This window comes from Lissotriton helveticus, chromosome 12, assembly GCF_964261635.1.
Source record: "Lissotriton helveticus chromosome 12, aLisHel1.1, whole genome shotgun sequence".
Lineage (NCBI taxonomy): Eukaryota > Metazoa > Chordata > Amphibia > Caudata > Salamandridae > Lissotriton > Lissotriton helveticus.
Window position 1 is genome coordinate 346,947,591 of NC_136073.1, and position 25,365 is coordinate 346,972,955.

Below are 25,365 nucleotides of genomic sequence, written 5' to 3' on the forward strand. Positions count from 1 at the left end.
GTCCCAGCTTCAGCATTCCATCTGTTTAAAATGTTAAGGGACCCCACCGTTGCATATTTTCTATGAGTGAACAATAGAAGACATATCGATGAAAAAAGCATATAAAAAATAGAAAATGCATTAAGACAAGTCGCTGACTTGGTTTGTAATTGGCTTTGGAATCTTATTATTAAAACTAATTTCAATATTGCCAGTATAAGACCCTGAGAAAGTGGAGATTAGAGGGTTGCTGACTGTATATTTAAATCTTAAGTCCCTTTATATTTGTGACAGTATTTCCCTCAAGTAATGATAACATTAGATACAGAATTTTTTCATATGTCTTAAAGAATATTTAGCAATTTTTTTCCATGAGCAACTTTTACTCTTAAAGTATTTCTTAGGATTGCGCGCGGTTCTACCACACATTGTTTTACTGTGAAGGATTAAAAATAATAGAACAGTCTTCTTGAAAGTTTCAGATCAGTCAAATGAATGTTGCCACCTTTTTGGTAATAAAAGATTATACCATATTGAAATAAACAATACTAGTTTCAAATATGTGTCATCACTTCCAACCTAAATTGATTCTGTGTTCGTTGAACTATCACAATGTATAACCTAGTCCTATCCTTTTGGCACTTGCTGCTCAGTTATTAAGTCCAGTCTGAGGAGGATCAGATGTCTCTCTAGCTTTATCATTTCATTGTCCATTAGTAACTCAAACATACTAACTACCAGCTGGACATCCTTTAAATCTATCATGTCTTTTGGGCTTGAGTATGTGTTTCGGTGGAATATATGATGTTACAACGCATGCTTTTATAACACGGTTTTTACATCACAAATACCTTTACATCACATGATTTTACAACGCATGCCATTACATTGCATTTTTAAGAACTACCATTACAACGCATTCCATAACAACGCATACGATTACAACACATAATACATTTAGGGCAACAGTACGGTAAGTTTTGTATAGTGTAGGGGTAAAAAGTACTATGCTCACTCCAGTGAGTGCAACAGTAGGGAAAGTGTTGGATAGCGTAGGGGTAAAAATTACTATTCCAACTCCAGTGAGTGCAACAGTAGGGAAAGTGTTGGATAGCATGGGGGTAAAAATTACTATTCCCATCTACCCCAAAACCCATACCCAGCCTAAAACTAAAAAATCTCCATTACTTACCTTATAAAGCGTTGTAATGGCATGTGTTGTAATGGCATGCATTGTAATGGTATGCGTTGTAATGGCATGCGTTGTAGTGACATGCATTGTAACGGCATGCGTTGTAGTGACATGCATTGTAATGGCATGCGTTGTAATGGCATGCGATGTAAAGGCAGTTGCTTTGTAACAGTTGAGTTGTAAAAGGAGTGCGATGTAATGGCTGCGTTGTAATAGATGTTTCCCATTTCTGTGGCATCCTTGGCCAGATTACTTTAGTCCTTAGTTCATACTTTGCTTTGTGAAGTTTCAAGCCTGCTCAGAACTAGGTGTAACTTTCATAATTTGCTGTAACATAATAACACAAAATTCCAGAACAATTCTACAGAATTATGAGAGGAGCATAAGCCATCATTTGGCACTATTTTCTTAGAGGAAAATGCACTCTTGTGCCCAAAACAGACAGATAATTCATTTTGCGCTAAAAAATAGCAATAAATGCAACAGAAAATGAATAGTAGCAGCCTCTTGCGCTCGCTGTTTGTTGTTCCTGTGGTAGTATTTTTGTTTCAAATTTCTCACAATTATGTAAACAGGTGTAATAGTGTAATTTTCTGTAATTTCACATAAAAGAATAATCCAAAATTACTGAGTTGCAGTCTGAAACAAAATCCCCTGTTCATGGCACAGATGTCATGTTGAGGTATCTAGGGAGAGCTTAGTGCTCTGCACCTGTGTGCAACATGACTTCCCAGGTGGTTTCTCGTAGTCTTGCTGCTAATATACTGTGATGTGAGTCCTGCCCCTTCTGGCTTCATTCTAGCAAAGTGACTTGTGCATAATCTGCATTGACTTTTTTATGCCTGAGTTTTCTGCATTATAAATACTTGGGTGGAACTAATATTCTTCCATAATGATCACCTGCAAACTGCTCTGTCTGGTGGCCATGAGTGCCTTTGTGTTCACACGTGATGCCCCATATCCCTGTCCTCCATATTATGTGAAATCTGTAACCTTGTATTTTCTAAAACTCTTTTAAAGGGCTTGCACTGGTAAGGCTTGACAAACATAGTTATTTGGCATTTTGACCATCTTAATTGCTGAAAATCTTCCACCACCTGGGATATATATTAACTTATCCTATTCATCTCAGATAATATTTCAGCAAAGGTATTGCAAAGCTCTCTTCTCCAAAGTCCCTCTACATCCCTTAGCTCTGTCTCTTCCTCTGTAGATAACAACAATCCAACATGTCTTATTTAGTCATACTATTTTGGAACATGAGACTTTGGAAAAGCTTTATTGCTCCACTATCAACATTTGAAGAGACCTGTATATGTCAGTCAGTCAGTCAAATTACTTAATGCAATCCATATTCGATAAGATCATAAAAGCTCGAGCATACAAGCAAAGAACATTCATCAGTTTACAAAATATTAAAATATCCTCTTAAAACCATACATTATAATCATACTAAAAGCTTGTAATTCATTCTAGGTTATTATGCAATCTCATAGTCTTCAAAGAAAGCCGTGGAAAAATTGCAACACAATAACAAACAAAGTGATCAGACAATAATTGTAAAAAGAACATCCCTGGACAACATTGCCTAAAATTATATTTACGCATGATTGGCAATAAAAACTTTTACAATGGTTTGAATAAAACTTACAAAAGAAAAAGATATGCAGATTAGATTGTGTAGACACACCATAGCATGGATAAGGCGGGGGTTCATGTGAGGAAAAGATTCACGGTAGGTTGGCCAACATACAGGAGATAAGATTTAAATGAAACTTAAGTAAAATAAATTTATGGTGTCGGTTTGACACGGAGAGTAAGTATGGGGCTATCCCTTCATTGGTAATCAGGTCCCTCTAAATGGGATTTATTGCTTTTCAACTTTTGAAGAGACCTCTTATAGTGACCTCTTTCATTATCACTACAATCTATATTTCTACTTGGAATATCTTGGAAGACAAAAAAGTATGCTTTAAGTAATAGGTGTCCATGTCAAAACCACCCTTAGAGGGCCGTGGGACAATCAGGAGTCACTGGGCCTAACTATGGGGTTTGTGACCTTTTACTTCTTATACAATGGTGTTTTGTTCACAGTGTTCCCCTCCTGGTACACAGGGTCACTGACTACGGCACCCACATGGAAGATATTATTGTCTTCACAGTGACCCCATACTCCCACATGGGGTCAATGACTACAATGCATAGATGGGTGGTGGCCCTCACTTCACGGTGGGTCCTCCTGGCAGTCTATGTCAATTACTACGGCTTGCACATGGGCGACTACCCATACCTTAAGGTGACCCCCTCCTGGCACACCAGGTCATCGACTACAGAGTACACACATGCAATGGCCCGCACTTCATGGTGGTTCACTCCAGGCACATGAGGTCACCGACTACAGCACTCACACAAGGAGGATGGCCTTAGCTTCCACAAGATCAGGCAGACAGACCGCACTTCTGCGACGGTCTCAACCAGATCTAGAATTTCATGCAAGAATCCTGCTGGGACTCTACTCCTACTCACAGGGATCTGTGGTCTTGAAAGGCCTACAGACTTTATGCACTCTCACCCTCACAGTGTACTATGACCTTGGGAAACTGAGAGACCCTGGATGGTCTGCTTCTCACAGAAGGATCTGGTCTTGATAGGCAGGTCAAAGGTTGGTGATGCAGGCTCAGGGCAAGTGGTCTTGACGTCCTGAGTGATGGCCCCTCAGCCATCATGTTCCATGTTCGCCCACTACTACAAATCTGTACAAGAGATTCAGATATCGATGCAGCTGGGGCATGCAGGGAAACATTCAGTATCAACAGTCTTTTATTAAGAAGACGAGGACACAGACACAATATTTGGGCAGGTTTTCTTCTGACTGCCACAAAGTCTGTGTTTGACTCCCATTTACATGATTGCTATTCATATCTAAAGTCCATCAGGGTTCTTAACATAAACCTCAGTCTAAGGAATGTCTACACTTTTGTCAAGGGCATTATTAAGTGTACCTGTGCTTTCCAATCGCGGTAGCTCTGAGCAGTGTGTTTAGCAGAAGGTAACTTCTATAGCAGGCTCTCATGCTGGGAAAATGATGGCCATTGTAAATTATACATAGTTTTTTTTTTTACAGAGTTTCATATAGCGCAAACTCGACCCGAAGGTATCGGGTATCAGAACGCTTTACATAGCACCAGTTGCGTTACATGAGGACACATTCATTTTTTTGTCAGGCACAGGGAGATTAAGGGCCATATGTAGGTGGCCAAATACCGGTTGGTAACGGCCGATTTCGGCCGTTACCGACCGGTATTTTGATTTTCTGATGTAGGTGGCCAAAATATTACCGATTCTGTATATTTACCAAATCGGTAAATTTACCGAATCTGTAAATTACCGATTCGGTAAATGTACAGAATCGGTAATATGGGATGTAGGTGGCACTGGAAACAGTGCCACAGGCCCTTAGGAATTCGTTATTTACCATGAAATATTATGGCATGGTAAATAACGAATTCCTGTGTACATGCACATCTGTGCATGTACACCTGTGCCATGTGGCACACAGACATGCCCTAAGGGCATATATGTGTGTCACATGGCATAAAAGCCAGAAACAGGGGTGCAACTGGGTGTCAAAGTGACACCCTGTCCCCCTTGTAAAATTGGTAATTTTACCGATTCGGTAATTACCGATTCGGTATTTGCTATTGAATCCTATGGGCTTCAAGGCCCATAGGAATCAATGGCAAATACCGAATCGGTAATTACCGATTCGGTAATTACCGATTCTTACTGATTCGGTAATTGTTAAGGAATAATTACCTACATTGCATTTACCGAATTGTAAATACCGAATCGGTAAAATTCGGTATTTACGATTCGGTAAATGCAATTTACCTACATATGGCCCTAAGTGACTTGCCCAGAATCACAGGCTGTTCAGCTTCGTTGCCGAGTCTCGAACTCAGTTTCCAGATTCAGGGTCGACCACACTACCCGTTAGGCCAACTCCTCTCAGTTATGCATTTGAGTGCAAAATAATTTGAATTACCTGACCAGGCCTCCAGTAGATCGAATTATCTATCAGGTAATTGCTCCTTGGGCATGAGGCTCGTTCAATAGGCTATATTGATTATTGACCCAAATCTATGCATTAATAAAAACTACAAGGACAGCTATTGCCCTAAAACAGAGTTTAATACAAATGTCCCATTACTGTCAAAGATGACTTAATTAAACCAAATACATAGAGAATGTGCTAGTATAAACATGGGCCTAAGAATGCTGAGCAGGGTTCCCCCAATGTTCTACCTGCCAGGGACTGCCTCATGGACATAAGTTACGGCAGGAAGAGATTTTGCCTGAATAACTTTAAGGATACTTCGGACTGAGTGACCATTCAAAGCATGACATTTTAGTGAACAAAGCATGGATAGTACCTGCCTTCTATCAAACAAAGCAGCTGTTTTGGAATGTCAGGAATGTCGATTTTTTTTATGCACATCTATCTGGTTCATTAAGTTGCCATCATTGCGACTGTGACACAAGACTGCAATTCAAATTTGCTCCTAAGTTGAATTCAGTGTCCTGCAAACATGCACTTTAACTCCTTAGTTATGTTTTTTCATTGTAATTTCTGGAGGAATGTAGACATTTACAACAATTAATACCTTATCTGCATTCACATTGAGTCAGCGTGAAAGACGTGCTGTGTATTTTACCCTTAATCAGCCTTGTCTCCCATAAGAGTAAAATTGGTTTTGGAGTAAACATTGGCAGCTTGTTACTGTATTCTGCTATTCCTGTTACTATCATACAGTTAGATTTCCTATTAAGGCCAGTCAGATTGTAGCTGTGTGCTCTACCCATCTCTTCTTTGAATAGGGAGGTGGAGCACATTTTACAGGTGTAATTGCCTGTAGAGTTATGCCACAACATTCTAAAGTTGCATAAGACAAATGCAGATGTTTCTATGGAGAGTCAGGTAATATTGATATCTAACTATGATTGGTCACAATTTTAAGAGAGGAACTTTATGTAATAGATATTAGTGCTTCCTAGATGTTTGGGATCATTGCAGGTGGAAAACAAGGTAAAGATCTTTCCAATGTTCAATATACCATGTGACACTTATCACACATATTCTGGGTGCTGCAACACACACCAAAAAAAAGAACCCATAGAAGTTCCCAAAGATGTTTTACTATTGAACAACTCAAGAGTCACTGGTACAGGTCATTCAGTCTGAAACATTTGAAATGGTCTCAGAGATTTCCGCTTTGTCACTAGATAAAACATAGACCATTGTCTGTCTTTCTTTGTAGCTCAATTGTTTGGAGCCTGCACTGTCTCTTGATAAGATTGATAGGAGGTAACATAAATAGGACTTATGAGGCTACTTGTTGACTGTTGGAACTGCCAGCTTATCTTCCATATCTAATAACCTATTGAGATGGGAGGAAGCAGCATCAATGTGTGTAGAAATAAAGGCCCAGATGCATCAAGGTAAAATCCGCTCGCAAAGGGGCAGATTCTTAGAATCTGCCCCTTTGCGACCTGTATTTTTGCATTTGGGATGCATCATCCCAAATGCAAAAGTCGCAAATTAAGAAATCGCAAACTTGCGATTACTTTCATTTAAGGAATCTCAAATTGAGATTCCCTAAATGCAATGCATTAAAGTTTTAAAAATAGTGATTTCGCTAATAGGGCTCGCAAATTATCATGAAGTTGAACTTCATGGTAATTTGCAAAAACTTAGAAAAATCACTAAAGTGCATTTTTCAAAGTTTCATGTTGCGCACACGTGCAACATATGTGCACAGATCAATTTCAGGGGTGCAACAAGGTGTACTTTGGACACCTCTGCACCCTTGAAATCGCATTCGCTAATTGCGATTCGCAAATTGAGAATGTCTTCCCATGAGGCCCATAGGAATGAATGGGGAGGTATTCCTTACATGCGACTCGCAATTTCCGAGTCGCAATTAAGGAATTTTAAGAAATCGCTATTTTTTTAGTGATTTCTTCATGCATTGCATTTTGCTATTCCTTATTAGCGAATCGTTATTTTTCGCTATTAAGGAATAGCAAAATGGGTTCTTGATGCATCTGGGGGTTAGAGCCTTATTTGGAACTTGGATGAATGGGAATATGCTACAATATAGAAACAGTGGTAGGAATGATACCTGCTCAAACTTGCCCCAGTCAAAGCATATAGATGTTGTGATTCTTCCCTTAGCACTGCCACGTCATCTTACTGGCTCTCTCGCCTTACTTTAGGCTTCTGCGCACGCAGACTCCACTCCAAAGTGACCAGGGCTACAAGCCACATTGGTTACTGTTTTTTCTCAGCAAACAAGCCTACATCCACTGCTTGAGCATCCTCTACACCTGGGTACTCCAAAGTCAGTCTTGGAGGGCAAGATCCATGCCAGATGTTTAAGATAACCACATTTATCAATATGCTAAAAGTCTGTCATGGATCGGCCCTCCAGGATCGACTTTGGAGAACCCTGCTCTATACTCGGGCACCATGGCAGGAAGAGGAAGAGTAGCATGTACTGCAGCTCAAATGCTCGCGACCACTAGAAGATGGCACAAGTACATCCTGCCTATTCAGTGACATCCTTCATTGTGTTACTGCACAACAGTGTGAACTCCTAATGAGGTGGAGGAGCATAAAGATGAGGGGAAAATATGAGTTACAAAGAGGTGTCAGACCATCACACCGCCACAATGTTACCATGTACAATATACTTCATGTATTCAATGTGCCATGGCAAATGTCTTGAATTCTGCTCCTTTTCTATACTAGAGAATGGAGGGTCTAACCAAGGTGCCAAACAGTTCATTGAGGTGTGTGAGAATATGCGTAGTTGGGTACATTCATTAGCATTTCACAGTTATTGGCAGCCAGTCTGAAACAATGACATCCCGTCTGCAGAGTATAGGAACAATTACCTGGAGAGAAAGCAAATTCTGCAATATTGGGAAGGGCAGTGAAAGGCTCCATGACAGTGAAAGTGATGCGTGCTATCACAATAGTAGCAGAGAAATAAACAGAGGATTTTTGAGAGGGAATAAAATAAAACAGTTGGTACTCTACATACCAAAGCACCCTGCTTCCCTATGAGTGCAGTGAATTCCCGGAACCCAACAAATAGATATAAAGAAAAAGAAGGAGCAGATCATTTAGTGACAAAATTGGAAAGAAAGAAATTAGGCAGTGTCTATAGTACTTTTAAGGGTCAAACGGCTGAACTTATTTCTCCTTGTCGTGTTGATTTGTGCCGGATTGAAATGAAAACCACAAGTAATGAGACCGGGGAAAGAGATGTGTGATGGAAATTCTAAGAAATCAAGGGGCAGAGATTTCATAACAGTGTGTGTACAAGTTGTTCTGTTGGTCCAGAATGGAACTCCCATACATCTATTACAGAACTGTAAAAAAAGGAGCAAATCAAAGGTGTAAGGCATTGGGTTATTGGCTGGTTAGAGGTAGAAGCCCACTCAGGCAACTACCACAATCCCTGTCAGGGTGAACGTGAAAAATCACTAGATTAACCTGTGTTTAACCCTCTGGTAGCTTGGCAAACAAGTTTTCAAGCTTAACTTAGTGGCAACATATTAAGAATTTTTGCAGCACACAACACAAGAAAAATCCCAAATTAATTTTGCAAAATTGAGTTAAGTTTATATAATAAAATGAGACCATAATTCCAAACCATGTAATCAGTCGAACCAGGTGTATTGAATTTCAAAGTTGTAGGTAAGTGCAAAGCTGCACTCTCTGTCATCTGGCTGTGCTAGACCAGGCGAAAGTCAGAAGTTGAGGCCGACTGTGATGGAGCATGGGACAGATACAGGGACCAGGTTAGTCCTGCTGAAACAAGGTTACTTTCTCAAAATCTGCCCCAAAGAGTCCAGTTTGTAAGGGAGGAGGCTTCTAGGAGCAGGGAGAGAGTTGTGGATGGTCATTGCTTTAGTGTGAAGAGCTGGCCTGGCATCATGAACAGTTGTCGCTGCGGTGTACAGGTCTAGTCAGGTGTCATGAAGGGTCGTTGCTGGAGCTTCACATTGGCTGTCACTGCGGGCTTTTATTGCTGTATCGTGAAGTGCAGATCTCGCATTACTGGTGGTCGCTGGGTGGTTGCTGTGGCACAAAAAGTAGGGTACACCAGAGCTTCACGTAGGTAGGCAGCACATGCAGCAACGATTCGAAGCGAACAGGCCCATTCACAGTCACGAACAGCCTGAAACTTCAGGATTTCTCCTTTTCTTAAAGCTTAAAGAGGAGTGCACTCTGATGCCAGCCAAGGGTCAAGGACCTGGGTATCAGGGACTCACCGTAAGAGTGGTTAGCAGGGCTCCGGCAGATCCAGTTGCAGCAGGTCAGCTGGGTAGTTGCAGGAAGGCCTCTGGAGCTTATTGTGTGCCTGTAGCTCAGAATAGGAGATCAGCAAACTGCCCCTTGCAGTCACTCAGGATAGCCTCACCTTCTCAGAAAGCAGGGCAGGCCTAAGCAGCAGGACAGTCCCCTGGGGAACAAGGCTGGCATCAAGCTGCAAGACAGTCCTCTGGTAGCATCAGGGTGGTCCCCTGCAGGCCTTAAACAGCAGGGCAGTCCTCTGGATAACAAGGCAGTTCTTCTTCAATAGTGTACACAAGCTCAGGAGTACACTGAGGTGGTGTTCTGAGGGTCCAATATTTATAACTGGTTCAAGCCTTTGAAGTGGTGGGACCTCATCGGCTACTCCCACATTTGTTTCTGGATAGTTCGTCCTTCCCCTGCCAAGAATACAAGAGGTCCGGGATGAGAAAAGGCTGCTCTCAAGCTTCTTAGTGTGTGCTGGAAGCAAACTCTTTGAAATATACGTGGGGCAGGGAAAAACTCTGCCCACAGCCATCCTGTCTAAACCCAGTCTTCTTTGTCTTACTATCTGGCTATCTGGCAGTAATACACAAACCTCAACAGCAGAGCCATTCAAGTCATGTGACTCAGGACACTGGCAGCAAACACATAGGGCCCGAATCACAAAAGTAATCTGAGACAAAATCCTAACTTTATGACTTTCGGTATTGACAAAGGGCATTTAGGAGTAGTAAAGTAAGTCATAAAGTTAGGATTTTGTCTCAGGAGTAGTAAAGTTAGGATTTTGTCTCAGTTAACCTTAAGTTTTGGTCTTAAGTTTATCTTAAGCACAACTTAAGTTTAACTGAGACAAAATCCTAACTTTACTGCTCCCAAATGCCCTTTGTGAATACCGAAAGTCGTAATGTTAGGATTTTATCTCCGTTAAACTTAAGTTTTGGTGTCAAGTTTAAATTAAGGCCAAATCTTAAGTTTAACTGAGACAGCATCCTAACTTTACTGCTTCTAAATACCCTTTGTGAATGCCGAAAGTTGTAAAGTTTTACGCTTCTAAATACCCTTTGTGAATACCAAAAGTCGTAAAGTTAGGATTTTGTCTCAGATTACTTTTGTGAATCAGGCCCTCTGTGATTAGGGCAAGAAAATGACAAACATGCAATTTCTACCTGTTCCCAATCAAAGGTAAGCATTTATTAAATGTAATAAGTTAGCCCTATGTTATCTAATGGGAAAGATAGGCATTACAGTAGTGAAATAGAATTTAGGAGGTTTTTCACTACAGGGCATGTAAAACTTGAATCCACATGTTCACATTTTTAAATACAATAAGCCCTGACATATTGGCTTTCAGAGCGTACATTAGAGGTGACTTATATGTATTAAAAAGGAAAGTTTAGGCAGTGCTTAATTTGTTACTAAATAAGTGTCAGTGCTCCTGTCAGGAGGCCACTGCAGCTTTCTCCGCACATTGCCCCACCATGCTGCCAATAATAGTAACAATGACATTCATAACCATCACACTCCTATGAGTGTGACAATTCTGACTATTCCAGGCCCCCAAAGCTACAAAAAATGAATTGGGCAGCAGGTAATAATAATTTCTGCTGTATATTGAATTAATACATAACTGTTGCTGTGGTCATCTCTAATTTAGCCAGTCAGCGCCACCTTGTTGCAGATGGTCACAAACGCTGGTGTAGACAATGATGTGTTGCTGCCGAGCACCGGAAACCACGGGCTCAAACAAAGCACTGGGTATAATCCTGACAGAAGGTTGATTTTGCCAGGTAAAAATGGCAGTTCAAAGTTGCACCACAGGCTGCAGTAGCAGGCCTCAGACATGTTTTAAAAGACAACGCTAGTGCGTGGCACAATAAGTGCTTCAGGGCCACTATTAGCATTTAATGTACATACAGGCCCTGAGTACAGGTAGTACCGTTTCTAGGTAGTTATAGGTAAATATTCTCTGCCAATCAGATGTAGGCCTCTTTTATCATGTTTTAAGGAGAGAGCACAAAGAGTTGTGCAATGGTTAGCAGTCGGAAACTGCACAGAGTCCTAATGCCAACAAAAAGAAATTCGGAAAAAACAGAAGGGGTGTAAGCAAAATGCTTAGAGGTGACCCTGCAGAGAGCCAAAGTCCAAAGAAAAGGTGTTTATAAATTGCATTATTGAGATAAATGGGAGAAAAATTAACCCTATGTTTTGTGCATTATTTGAATGGACAGAATTTTTATTATCAAGCTATGAACAGCTGGTGAACAAATGTTTACATCCATGATGAACATTTGTCCTGCAAGCGCTTTTAGTTTTTGTTTCAGGTTGAAATTTAGTGATGTTGTAAATAATGTTTGAGCAAAAAAACGATGGATTTAGGCCTAGATCTTTGTACTGGGGTGAATGTATGACATTGTTCTGCATTTTGTCCATCAATTGTTCTTTTTGCATTTTTCACCCCAAGTGGGACGAGTATGCCCAGACGTGGGTCCCGGGCTCTCCATGTCACTGGAGTCAAGCTATCCAGGCTGATGAGGGCTGAAAGCCTGAAACCGGTCCTATGATGCTTGTTTCCTGTCCAGGGAACACCTGGCATGGCAGTTCGGGCTTGACTGTTCCCATTGGGCGCTGGGTCAAGACTGATTTGCATATGGCTGGGTCCAAACTGGAATGGCATGGTGAGTAAAAAACGATGGATTTAGGCCAAGATCTTTGTACTGGGGTGAATGTATGACATTGTTCTGCATTCTGTCCATCAATTGTTCTTTTTGTATTTGTCACCCCGAGTGTTACGGGTATGCCCAGATGTGGGTCCCGTGCTCTCCATGCCACTGGAGTCAAGCTATCCTGACTGATGAGGTCTGACAGCCCGAAACTGCTTCTAGGATGCTTGTTTCTGGACCAGGGAGGACCTGGCCTGGCAGTTCGGACTGGAAAGTTCCCATTGGGTGCAGGGTCAAGACTGATTTGCATATGGCTGGGTCCAAACTGAAATGGCATGGTGAGCAAAAACATGATGGATCTAGGCCCAGATCTCTAAACTGGGGTGATTGTATGACATTGTTCTGCATTCTGTCCATCAATTGTTCTTTTTGCGTAAATAATGTTTGTGCACATGCCTGACCCTCTGTTGGGTGCTTATGCTCCATTGTTGTTTATCACATAATTGCTTATTTTGGTGGGAGATAACAAACTGACTTCAAATGGAAGAATGTCGGTCACATTCTTGGGGTGGGAGGGTCTGGAAGCAGAATAAAGGCACCAAAGTCAGAGGAGTCACTTGTGCTGATTCATTCAAGTTTTTTAGCAGCTGCAGTGTTTGCAGTCATAGCTTAAAAACTATACATTTGTGAAGAAATGTATTCATAATTGCAGTGGCCATACCATGTTCTCACAGCTTCCATGTAAAAGTAGGGTGATATGTGACCAAGGATGGAGGGATATCCTATCACTGGATGCAGAGCACTGTTGAACTGATACACTCATGGAGGAACTGTACGACCTGCTCTCTCCCACAGTAGCGCCTCCATTCTGCCACTGCTACGGCCAGGGAACTGATAGGGTTCGAGCCTACCTTGCTGTGACCGCTTTTTCCTGCTTTGTTGTTCCTTTTTTATTTCCTGTTGTCCTGTAGTTATCAGTTTTTTTTTGTTTATTCCTGCCAATTGTGGTTACTCGTATTGTTATTGTTCTCACAAGTTTCTGCACAATACTCGTTCCCGCTGCTGCTCCCCCGGGGCCCCTTCCACCTGCCCCTCACACTCCCACCTCCCAGCTAAGCTTTCCCTCCCTCCTCCCCTATTTAATGGCGGCTGCTGCTTTGATAAGTGAGTAAGACCTCTGGCCTTGGGTCAGATACCTGCTCTCTCCCCCAGTAGCACCTCTGTTTGACGTGAGTGCCATGCACTCAATGTTTTCGGCCTTCAAGCTTGACGGCTGTGCGGGTGGCGAGAAGGACAAGCAGGGGCCCCTTCCACCTCAGGTCCAGACAGTTCTTCTGTTGAACATTTTTGACCAAAGCAAAGTTGCCGGGCTGTAGCTGATGCCCAGGCCCCTCTGGCACTGGTTGAAGCGTGATGTAAATCTGTTGGTGGATAGAACGGATATCTTTAGTTAACTGGTACAGATAGTCTACAAGCAGGGGGTACTCAAGCTCAGAGAAGAGCTTGGGTCTTGGGACGCCCCAGACATTGGTGGGGCGTGCAAAGACCACCTTGGGACAACCTTGTTCTAGAATGCGCTGTCGCTCAGGTAGATAATAAAGCCAAAGGTAACACATCTGGCCATCGCAATCCTGTGCTTTCTTGAATCTTTGCTAGCTTCAGTTTGAGAGTACCATTGTACTTTTCAACCAGGCCTGCTGACTGGGGATGATTCGCTGCATGAAACTTCCGCCTAATATGTAAGCCCTTGCACACCAATTCAATGACTTTTGAATTGAAGTGACTTCAGTTTTCACTCCAATTCACACGTGGCAATACATAGCCCGGGAAGAACTCTTTTAAGAGTGCCTTCGCCGTTGCAATAGCTATATTCTCTTTGGTAGGATAAGCCTCAATCCATTTACTGAATGCACAAATCACCTCTAGCACATACTTCAAATTGTTAACTTGTTCCATTTCGATGAAATCCATCTGGAGAACCACAAAAGGGAAGGAAGGCGGTGCAAAGGTGTAGGAGTACCTTACCCAGGATTATGCTTCACACAAATGATACAATGCTTTGCTAAGTGTGTGGTTACCTTAGCGATATTATCATCTTGCCATACTGGGTCCAGTAGCTTACATATTCCTTTTGTACTAATGTGTGCTGGGCCGTGGTCCATGGTAACAACAGGGAGCACATAAGCATTGGGCAACAACCATCTCAGTTTCCCAGACAAGTCAGTCCAGCACCCATCGTAATCCAAACTCCCATATTGCCAATTCATAGAGGGGCTCCTCACCCTAAATTTCCCTGCCATTTTCCAGTGTGTCCTCGAAAATGCCATTGTCTAGAACCCACCTATTGGGACATGCCACAAACATCTTTTTCATCTTTGATCAAGCTGTCTACTTAGCTGTCTGGTGTGGGAACGCATTTCCCCTCCCAACATTGTCTGTGATTGCTTTGTGAGCACTACATTTTATTATTGCTAACTTATCTGGAAGTGTCAATGCGGACAGCATTCTATGTATCAATGGGCAGTTCTGTATTCGCAGTCCATGCGAAGTCAAGAACCCTCTCTTTGCCCAAAGGCGCCCAAAATTATGGGCTACCCCAAAGGCGTACTGGCTGTCGGTGTAGACATTAACAGTCAGTCCCTCACTCAACTCACAAGCCCTAAGGAGGGCAACCAACTCTGCAGCTTGAGCCGATTGATATAGGATATGGGATGTCTCAACTACAGTGTGTAACGTTGTGATTGCATATGCTGCAGTGGTAGTGCCATCTGGTAGTTTGAAACATGAGCCATCCACATATAGTTCCCCTTGTGGGTCAGATAAGGGAACATCAGTCAGGTCTACCTGTTCTTTCGTTTCTTCCTCAGTCCAAAATAAACAATCATGGACATCATTGTACTTTTCTTCTGAAGGAAGGGGTAGTAACATTGCTGGGTTCAAAGTGGGACATGGCTTGATGGTAATGTGTGGAGCAAACAAGGTTAATTCATATCCAGTCAGACATGCACTAGTAAGGTGCTGCGTCTTAGTATTATTCATTAGCGTATCCATAGCATGAGTTACCATTACTGTGAGATCAGTATCAAGGACAAGCCCTGCCAATTGTCGGATAGAAACTGACATCATGCAGCAGCTCTCAGGCGGCTTGGGAGAGCTCTGGCAACGTTATCAAGAATGGCAGAGAAATAAGCGCAAGGTCTCTGCTTACCACCAAAACCATGTGTAGGACAGAAAGCGCGCAACCATCTGCCTCATGTACATAGAGCACAAACAGCTTGTGGTAATCAGGAGTACCAAGCACAGGAGCAGAGCAAAGCACAACCTTTAATTGCTCAAACGCTTGCTGGCAAGCAGATGTCCAAGGCAGGGGTTCATGCACATCTTTGGTGGTCAGGTAGAGAAGGGGCTTCGTTAGTAGGGAATAGTAAGGGATCCAGTGGTGACAAAATGAAGTTATGCCAATGAAAGCACGCACCTTGCATTGAGTCTTAGGAACAGGCATATTAGTGATAGCAGCTATGCGTTCAGGTCTTAATCTACAACCCTCCTTCAACAGTAGGTAGCCTAAATAAGTGACCTTCTGTCGACAATATTGAAATTTCGAAAGTGACACCATGTGCCCATTGTGTGCCAAATGCAGCAATAATTTAATTGTGGCTTCTTGCCAACCATCCTCAGTGTCCGAAGCCACAAGTGGGTTGTCAACATATTGCAACAGCATATTACCGGGGGAAGCTCCAAAGTAGCCGGCTATTGTAAATCCAAACAGATATCTACTATCTGCATGGATTGGCATGCTGAAGAAAGCATTCTTCAAATCGATCACTGAAAATAATTTTGCTGACGGGGGATTCATTGTCAAGATTGTGATAATGTCTGGAACCACAGGGTACTGGGGAACCCCTATTTTATTTACCACCACTATTTCATTTAACTCTCTATTCTATTCTATTCTATTTGTCTATTACAAATTGGGAAACATCAGGTCGGGCATCAGAAGAATCCAAGGGTGTCTTTTTAAGAATAGGAAGAATAGGGCTATTACACACATTCACCACTGGCTCTTCACAGACACCACACTTAATCAAATCCTGTATTTTTTGTAATAAAGCCTTCTCTCCTGCCAGTGAGATCTTGTACTGGGGAATGCATGGCAATTTGGGGTTGTCCTTTATCTGGATAGAGACTGGTGGGATCTGGAGCAACCCCACATCCGTGTCCCCTGTAGCCCACAATGTGCGCGGCACATTCTTGAACTCGGCGGGGAGAGGAACATATTTTGCAAAGCATTGGTTTGCTTGGGCAATCTGTGTATACACCATCAAAAGAATATAATATCGTTGCATGCAATCCCAACAAGTTCTCCCCACAATTGGACGTCAATAAAAATGGTGAATCAACTGTGAAGGGGACAATAGTCAAAGCAAGAGGTTTGGAAATGGGGCTAACAACTGGCATGCCTGAAAAGCCTACCAACACATTATTTTGTCCAGACAGAGTTGCCCCTGGGACCAGTGAATGGGAAACAGAGCTTTTCATAGCCCCTGTATTAACTAAACATTTCGTGGACTACCTTGCAAATCCGCCATAACATAGGGTCTCTGCTGATGTACAGGTACTGGATCTATGTGTGTAGAGTCAGTTTAGAAATTACCTAAAAGAGCCAATCGTTCATTAAAGTGCTGTTATTGTTTGTTCGCTACATCCTTTATAAATACTATCATGTTTGATGAAAAGATCATTTATATGAATATGATTATGTGTATGTAGTATGTGTGTGCTTGTGAATGAATGTGATCAGAATGTTGTGTATATTTGCTAGTCTCTGTATGGCTTTTTTTACTTCTAATATATGTTTTTATAATGAACGAAAAAAATATAAAGATAATTAACAAATAAACTTTTTTATATTTTTCAAATTGTTTAGTGTCACCATTGTTTGTTCTTCTCCTCATAATGGTTTGAGGGATTTAATGGTCTGAAGTAGCCCTAGAATATTTAAATTAACAAACAAACAAACACCACCCTCCTGAGATAAGTCCTTACTACTAAAGTCTAAAAACACCCCTTCAAATCTAGTAAAGAAACCAGACACACTTTCATCCTTCTTCTGATGACACGCAGTCAACTTGTCCCAATCCACTCTATTTGGCAGGATAAGGGAGTGCATGTAAGTGATAATATACCCTGGCAAAGCTAGGAGCTCCGCTTTCGGCTTCTCGCCGGGCTTAAGCTCCTTATCCCAAGCCTTGATCTAATCCTATGTGCTACCCAACTCCAGTGCATGATCCTGCATATGAACCTGTCTCCATATATCGAATGGTACCAGCAGACCAAAAAATAACTTTATATCAGCTAATGTCATCACTGTGGAGGAGGCCACCTCTGTCAACTCCTTATAAGATGCAGTAGGGTTTGCCGAGGGTCCGGCAGCCGGCTCGTCAGGGATAGGACCTCACTCATCCTCCAAGGAGTATAGATCCTCTGTTCCTGAAACCGAGCGTCAACTGGTGGTCTAATCACAGTATCCGTTGAGTCGCGCAGTTCTGGTATTTCAGGATGGTAAATTGGAGGGACCTCCCTCATGGGGTACTATGTCCCTATCGTCCGAACCCTTTGGAGCAATCTGCCTCGGTAACCCACTAATGTTGTTACATTGCTAAAACCCTCATTGGGAGCCATACCTGTAGCACATACCCTGTCCTGTATGTCATAGATGATCTGCGGTACAACACCCTGAAAACACAGTTCCCACAGTCCTATTAGCACTGCCCACATGTGCTTAAGTAACAAAAGCAAAAATGTCCCGGAAGGAAACATTCATATATTGATTTTCTTATTCATCAGTGTCACATACATGAATACTTAATTATTTGTAATCACAGGAATTCGATATGAAACAATCTGAATATATCAAAAATATACAAGTATTTATTCGTATTCCACATGTAACTTTTCTATAAAATGAAAGTCTGTCAACAAAATACTACCCATAGAATCATTGCACATTAAATGGTAGTACATAGAACACCTTTCTCATACAATATGGATGTTTTTGTCAACCACATTCACGTAAATTAAACACAGCGCATTGGTAAATAAAAAACTAATGATTTTGATATTTTTTGCAAAAACGGTGTTGTGCGTCGACGTTTCGGTTCCCCAGTGGTCTAGAAGTTCCTTAGGACCATCTTCAGGACAAAACAGTTGCACAAGAATATCTAATATATAATATTAAACAACAACAATAAATGTGAATAGTACCCTGCGATACAGAGAGAAATTATGTAGTCTGCTCACAACAAAAAGACAAACGAATAGTGTCTTCATACCACTATAAAACAATAACCACCACGTCACCACTATAGTGCATAATTCTAGATTACCAAAACTAACTTGACCATATCATTAAAACCACATTTAAGACTCAAAAACACCCAACTAACTCTTGCTACTTACATGTCTTTATCAATTAGACATAATCACCAAGACAGTCAGGAGACTGTATCAAGACACAGCCCGCAGGCTCGTGCCGTTCAAGAATGGCACAATTGTTCCAAGAATCAAATCATTTACCTGGTACACTCAGGTCGAGTGTCAAATTATTCTCCATTGCCGACTCTTCGTACCAAACGATCAACTCCAAGGTTTCGCCTTCTCAGGACCCCAGCCGGTGACCACTAGATGGTGGGGTCGAACCAAGCTCGATCGTGTGGTGTACCCCGATCCGCCCGAGCGACCAGACGCAACCCCGACCCTGCAACTCGTTTTCGGGTGAGTCTGACCACCTTCCAGGGTCCCTGTTCAGGCAGCAACTGAAGGAAGTGGCCCTTAGGGGCCACCCGGGTTACTTACAGCCACCTACTATGCCTTCCTATAAATGAAGTGTCGGTCAGACAGTAGAGAATACAAACATACATTTATTACTCTGCAGAGGAGTCCAATATGACCTGCACCCTAAGATGTCTGCTGAGGGACTGACTCTACAACAGTCTACCCCAGAGCCTCCAACCACACCCACAGTGGAAAGTTACCAGCCTGAGCCGAACATAAACAAAGAGGGCACAGAGGGATGAGCTACCACCTACCAGATAGGTACATGCTATCTGCAACTCAAGGTTACCACGCTGAGGCTCAGCGTCTCCTAGCGTGGGAGCAGAACTACACACTCAGATAGGTATGTGAGGGCAGAATGGCCTATTCATTAGTAAGTCGAGAAACAGCCTTGAATAGAGGAAAAAATAATACGGAAATACAGTGTTCTGCTGAGGCAAGCAATACGAGTTATAAAGCCTAGTTCAGGCACAGTCTAAGCAGCCTAATAGGGATTACAAAATACAAAATGGAGTCACACTCGCTAACTGAAGCCTGCAAATTACAGGGATAACTCGGTGGGTTGCATAACGTGAATACAAATGGCGACTATTTAGCCACACACTTCTAACCTAATATAGCATGTAACGAGTGCATTTCAGGAATGGGATTTTCAAACCTAACAGTCACATTTCTTATTGAGGCTATCCTGGGGCTCATAGTAATGGAATGAGATGTTACTGGAGTGATAAATAGAGCCACTTATAGGTATAACCTAGCAAACAAAAGTACAGAGGGTCCAGCTCTTTCTGGGTCTCTGGCAGCAGTATATTGCTTCCAAAATACATGACACCAGTACCCCCATAGTGACCACAAAGTAACTGAAAGGCATATTTGTGACAGAAGACTTTCAGGTCATGTGCCAGTGGATATAGCATTGGGTGTGAGAGGGGCAAGCATCAAGTTTCTGGTGAATCAGTGCATGGTGACTGAACAACACTAATCTCAAAAACGTTTTGCTTTAAGAGCCTGAACAATATTATTAGATAAATGATGGATCTTATGAGTCGTCACTGATGTCAATGGTGGATCTTCTGCGCCAGTTCTAAGATGTTGCGCCCTGGGCTATATCGCTGAAATCCAGTGTGAGAAACAAACCAAGATGCAGAGCATTAGTTGCTACGAGCCTGCAGCATCGCTGGACCCTGTCAGGGAATTTAAACCCACATGACGCGACCCAGCAGCGGGCATTAGTTGCTACGAGCCTGCAGCACAAGTGGGGCTCTTCCTTAAAAATATGCTCTAACTCTTTTAAATGATTTTAACTCAATTTAGAAACTGTGATTAATGTGATTGCTGTTTTATTGTGGGCTGTTGTATTGTGAACTGTGTTAAAGCTTAGGGGGCTATACGATCGCTCTCTTCTCTTCCCTATTTCCGCATTTGGTGGCCATTTTGGGTCAGCGCTCCAGTCGCTGGGCCCTGTCAGGGAATTTTGAAGCAACATGACACGACCACGCAGCGGTCATTAGTTGCTATGAGCCTGCAGTGCGAGGGGGGCTCTTCCTTAAAAATACGCTCTAACTCTTTTAAATGATTTTAACTGAATTTAGAAACTGATTAATGTGATTGCTGTTTTATTGTGGGGCTGTTGTATTGTGAGCTGTGTTAAAGCTCAGGAGGGTATACTATTGCTCTCTTCTCTTCCCTATTTCCGTATTTGGCATCTATTTTGGGTCAGCGCTCTGGTCACTGGACCCTGTCAGGAAATTTAAACCGACTTGACGCATCTGCGCGGCGCGTGGGCCGCTGGCACGCCGAAGGCACGCATAAGGCAAGCCTTTCTGCACCCATCCAGCCAGATCAAGGGGCCAGAAACTCTGTCCCTTTCCAACAAAAGAGATATTGTTATAGCCCTGAATAGCTAAAACGTTTAAAGAATACCCCTGTAACAGGATGTACCCACATTATTAATCTCAGTGGCCCCAGTACGAGTTGTAGGCATTACCCCTTCAGGTTGCAAACACAGTCCTCCCCTCCCCCCTGGAAGGATCGCAGACGAGAACCTATAAAATTCTTCTGCTTAACTACAGATCCTTACCCAAAGACTCCTCAGAGTTGTTCATTCTGTTGTCACACGAAAGCCCGGATATTTTGTTTCCTACTGAAACAACAACCAACCTATGAACCTGACATTGCTCAAGCCCTTCCCCCTCACTACCGACACCAGAGACTAGATAGACCAACAGGGAAAGGCGGTCGGGTTGCTATTATTTTTAAAAACACTCTCAAGTGTACCACTCTTGGGAGCCCTCTATACGATTTCGAAAATCTCCACTTATCTATAAGATTCTCCCCCTGCTTTCCTTTTTGGGCATTTTAATCTATCAACCGCCTGGTCCTATCGGCCAGTTTCTTAATTCCTTATCCGAAACAGCGACCAAGCTGGCCAGTTTTGCTTAACATTTCACTATTCAAGGCGATTTAAATTTCCACATTGATGACCAAGCGTCAATAGTCACGTCACAACTTTCTTCTGATCTTGCTGCCCTCCAACTCTTTCAGAAGGTGCCACCTGCCACTCACATTAAAGGCCACCTTCTTGACCCAGTTTTCTCCAACTTACAAGAGCTAATCTGCTTGGACCCTATTCCGATTCCCTGGTCTGACCATCACATGATCCCCTTACACTGGTCCCCTAAGTTGGCCAGCCACACTGTTCAACCTACAGGGAAAACAGTTTGTGGTTGGCCTAAACTTAGCCTGTAAACATGGACCTCCGTTTTGGATCACTCCAAACCCTCTACCATTACCAATCCGGTATCAGCCAATGATCATTTCAATGACTGGATTGAAGGGACTCTAGACCAGGTTCTCCCTAAGAAGAACATCCACATAAACATAGGGCCCAACAAAGCAGCCTGGTACACGCCTCATGTTCGAGAGTTAAAGCAATTGTGCAAGAGAGCTAAGAGAATATGGAGGAAAGATTTTTCCCTCCTTAAGAAAAAGCATTATAGGACCACCATCAGAGACTACAAAAGTGAAATCGAAAAGGCGCAGGCTCATTACTTCAGCGAAAAAAATCTCTTCTGCACTTTTCGCATCGTAAAAAAACTTCTGAATGCATCCTCCCCCTTGGACTCTAATGAAGCCACAGACCACCGATGCAATGAACTGGCAGATTATTTTCACAACAGCATTTTAACTATTTGCTGCTTGTTCCCCAACTCCCCGTTCAACCCTCCCACCAATTAAATAAAGGTATGGAGCAGAGAACACTCCCTTGAAGTGTTTCCGCCATTAGACATAGAAACTTTCCAAACCATTTTTGCACTGGTTAAGAGTGGATCACCTCGAGATCCGGCCCCCCTTAATATCCTTAAATCTGTCGTTGCTTCAGTAGGCCCCACTATTATGGAATTGATTAAAGCTTCACTTTCCTCTGGAGTGGTCCCTCCGCTTTGGAAAAAAGCTGTGGTAAGAGCCCTGCTGAAAAAACGAAATTTAGACCCCGACTGCCTTGGCAACTATCACCCAATCTCGCTCCTCCCAGAGGTGAGTAAAATCGCAGAAATAAATGTCAATCAGGTGCTTTCCAGATACCTTCAAAGGGAGAACCTTCTCCACACGTCCCAAACCGGGTTCTGGCCGGGACATGGGATGGAAACTGCCTTGCTGGCAGTCCCCAAGGTTTCCAGAAGGATCCTCGGTGCAGGAGGTTCTCTGGCCGTGCTACTTTTAGACCTTAAAGCAGCCTTTGAAACGGTTAATCACCGTATCCTAGTCCAACGTCTTCAGGACTTGGGTATCACTGGAGTTGCCCTTGATTGGCTGCGATCCTTCTTGGAGGACAGATATTTCCAAGTAGCCGAGGGCAAGGCCATCTCAACTCCTCAGGCCTCCTCATTGTGAGGTCCCTCAGGGGTTGTCCTTGAGCCCCACTCTTTTTAATGTTTAGATGGCTTCTCTTCCCGACATTGTTCTCCCATTTGGGGTGCAAATTGTCAATTATGCCGATGACACCCAATTGGTCTTCGCGCTGAACCACACCAACAAAGCATCCACATGCCTTGGCCTATACCTTGAAGAAGTGATGAGATGGATGAAACATTCCCATTTTAAACTAAATGGAGACAAGACAGAGCTCATGCTACTCGGTAATCCTTCTCTCTCTGAAAAAGCATCCACATGGCCGACTTGTATGGGCTCTATGCCTGCCCTTTAATCTGAGATAAAGAGCCTTGGTGTCTTGCTTGACTCCGAGCTCGTTTTTCAAACTCAAGCCAGAAAGGTGGTTGCCTCCTGCTTTTGCATTCTAAGGATGCTGGGCAAAGTGCTTCCTCTGCTACCAACTCAGGTCAGAAAGCTTGTAGTCCAAGCGTTTATCTTATCTCGCTTGGACTACGGAAATACCTTGTATCTTGGTGCCCCTAGCCCGGTGTTGGGCAAACTTCAAACCGTGCAGAACTGTGCTGCTAGGATTCTTATGGGAATTCATAGCCGCCAAACAGCTAGGCCAGCCTTAAAGGCTCTCCCCAGGCTCCCAGTTCTGGCGAGGGTGCAATTCAAAGCCCTGTGTATTACTCACAGGCTGATAGGAGGGAAAGGACCCGCTATTATTTCATCCCTGGTCCAGATCTACCTAGCCAACAGGGCCCTTCGCTCAAATGATCTTCATCTGGCCTATGTCCCCATAATCAAGAGGGCTTGAAGCGGCAGCGTATTTTTTCCTACAACGCCACTAAGCTGTGGAACCCACTCCCTCTGCAGGAACCCAACTACATGACCTTCCGTAAGATACTTAAAACTTGGCTTTTCCCCAAATGATCTCGCCTCAGCCTTATTTGGCTTTGCCACAGCGCTGCCCTTGGGTAACCAAGTGCTTTATAAATAATGTTAAAAAAAGAGAGCCCAATCAAAAATTCTAGATCTCGAAGTGTGAGATTGTAGCAATGTTGAAGAAGTACTCCTATTGGAGACTGGGTCCTCCTAAATGAAATGTCAACAGCTCCTCAGTAGATTCCAGAAGTTTCGAATAACCCTCCAGGGCCAGCTTTATGACCAAGGTAATAAGCTGAGGAAATTGTTATGTTAGTTTTGTAAAAGTGAACATCGAAACAACTGTCATGTTACAAGCATTACGTATGCAAAAGGACATGATCATTCAGAACCAGTCATCATCTGCAACGATTTTCCTAGGTTTTATCAAGACTTAAATTGCTCAAAGCCAATTTCAGTAGAGAGGCCTTGGTGTTTTAATTTGAGACCTCTCTGTGAAAGACCTCTCTGATCTGGGGAGAGCCACTTGGACAGTGCACGTACATTAGAAGAGGTGACAGAGGCAACTGAGATGTCAGAGAAAACTCCAGGGCTAAATGGGTAACCCTCTGTAATTTTTTTGATTTTCACTCTGTTCTTTTGCTCCACACTTACTAGCAATGTGTGACTCATCAAAAGAGGCAGGGACCTTGTCATGAGTCTTAGGGGAGGCAGCTATAAGTACTCTATCACAATCTGTGCTAATAGTAGATCCACATGATTCTTACAGATTGATCTCCCTTATTAAAATGGAATCAAAAATACCTGGCAAAATCTTGGGAAATTAAGTGATGACAGTGATCCACTCCCAGGTGCATTGCAATCAGAGTGAATTTGTGTCACACATATTGACACTGCATACTATAAAATGCCTGCACAATGCATTAGTGTTAGCATGACAACACAATACATCACTAGTGATCCTGATAATAAATCTGGAAAAAGCACTTGACAATCTGGATAGGGACTAGCACTCCTCACATAAATTAGACTGGTGCCTGTCTTCCTTGTATTCACTCATGTCTGGATATTTAACCTAGCACTTCAGTATGAGCGAATAACATAACAACATTTTCATCAACGGGTGTGGCACTCAATAGTGTTGCATCTTTTTGTCATTACATTTTGTCCTTGCAAATGATCCACACGTGAAAAGGTCTAGACAGGGGGGGGGCTTTACAAGTGACAACGGAATACTGAGTATCGCTAAAAATAAATGTATTTTTTGTTTAGAATAGCTGCCCAGAACAATCAAGCTGGCAATTAGAGCAGATTTTAAATTATTTTGGGGCCTGCCCTGATTGGTGGATTAACTCATTGAAGACAAGCTCAGGGTCCAAGGGACCACTTAAGGCTTTTGCCCCCCACACTCCAGGATGCGAACTAAGGCCATGAATATGGTTGTGCTATATAATTTCAGGGGAGAATGCATTTCCAATGAGAGGGGCCAAATATAGAATGTATTTCCTCTTTTTGTATAATATAGAGGCAGACTTGGATTTACTACACCATGAATATATTAATCTAAAGTT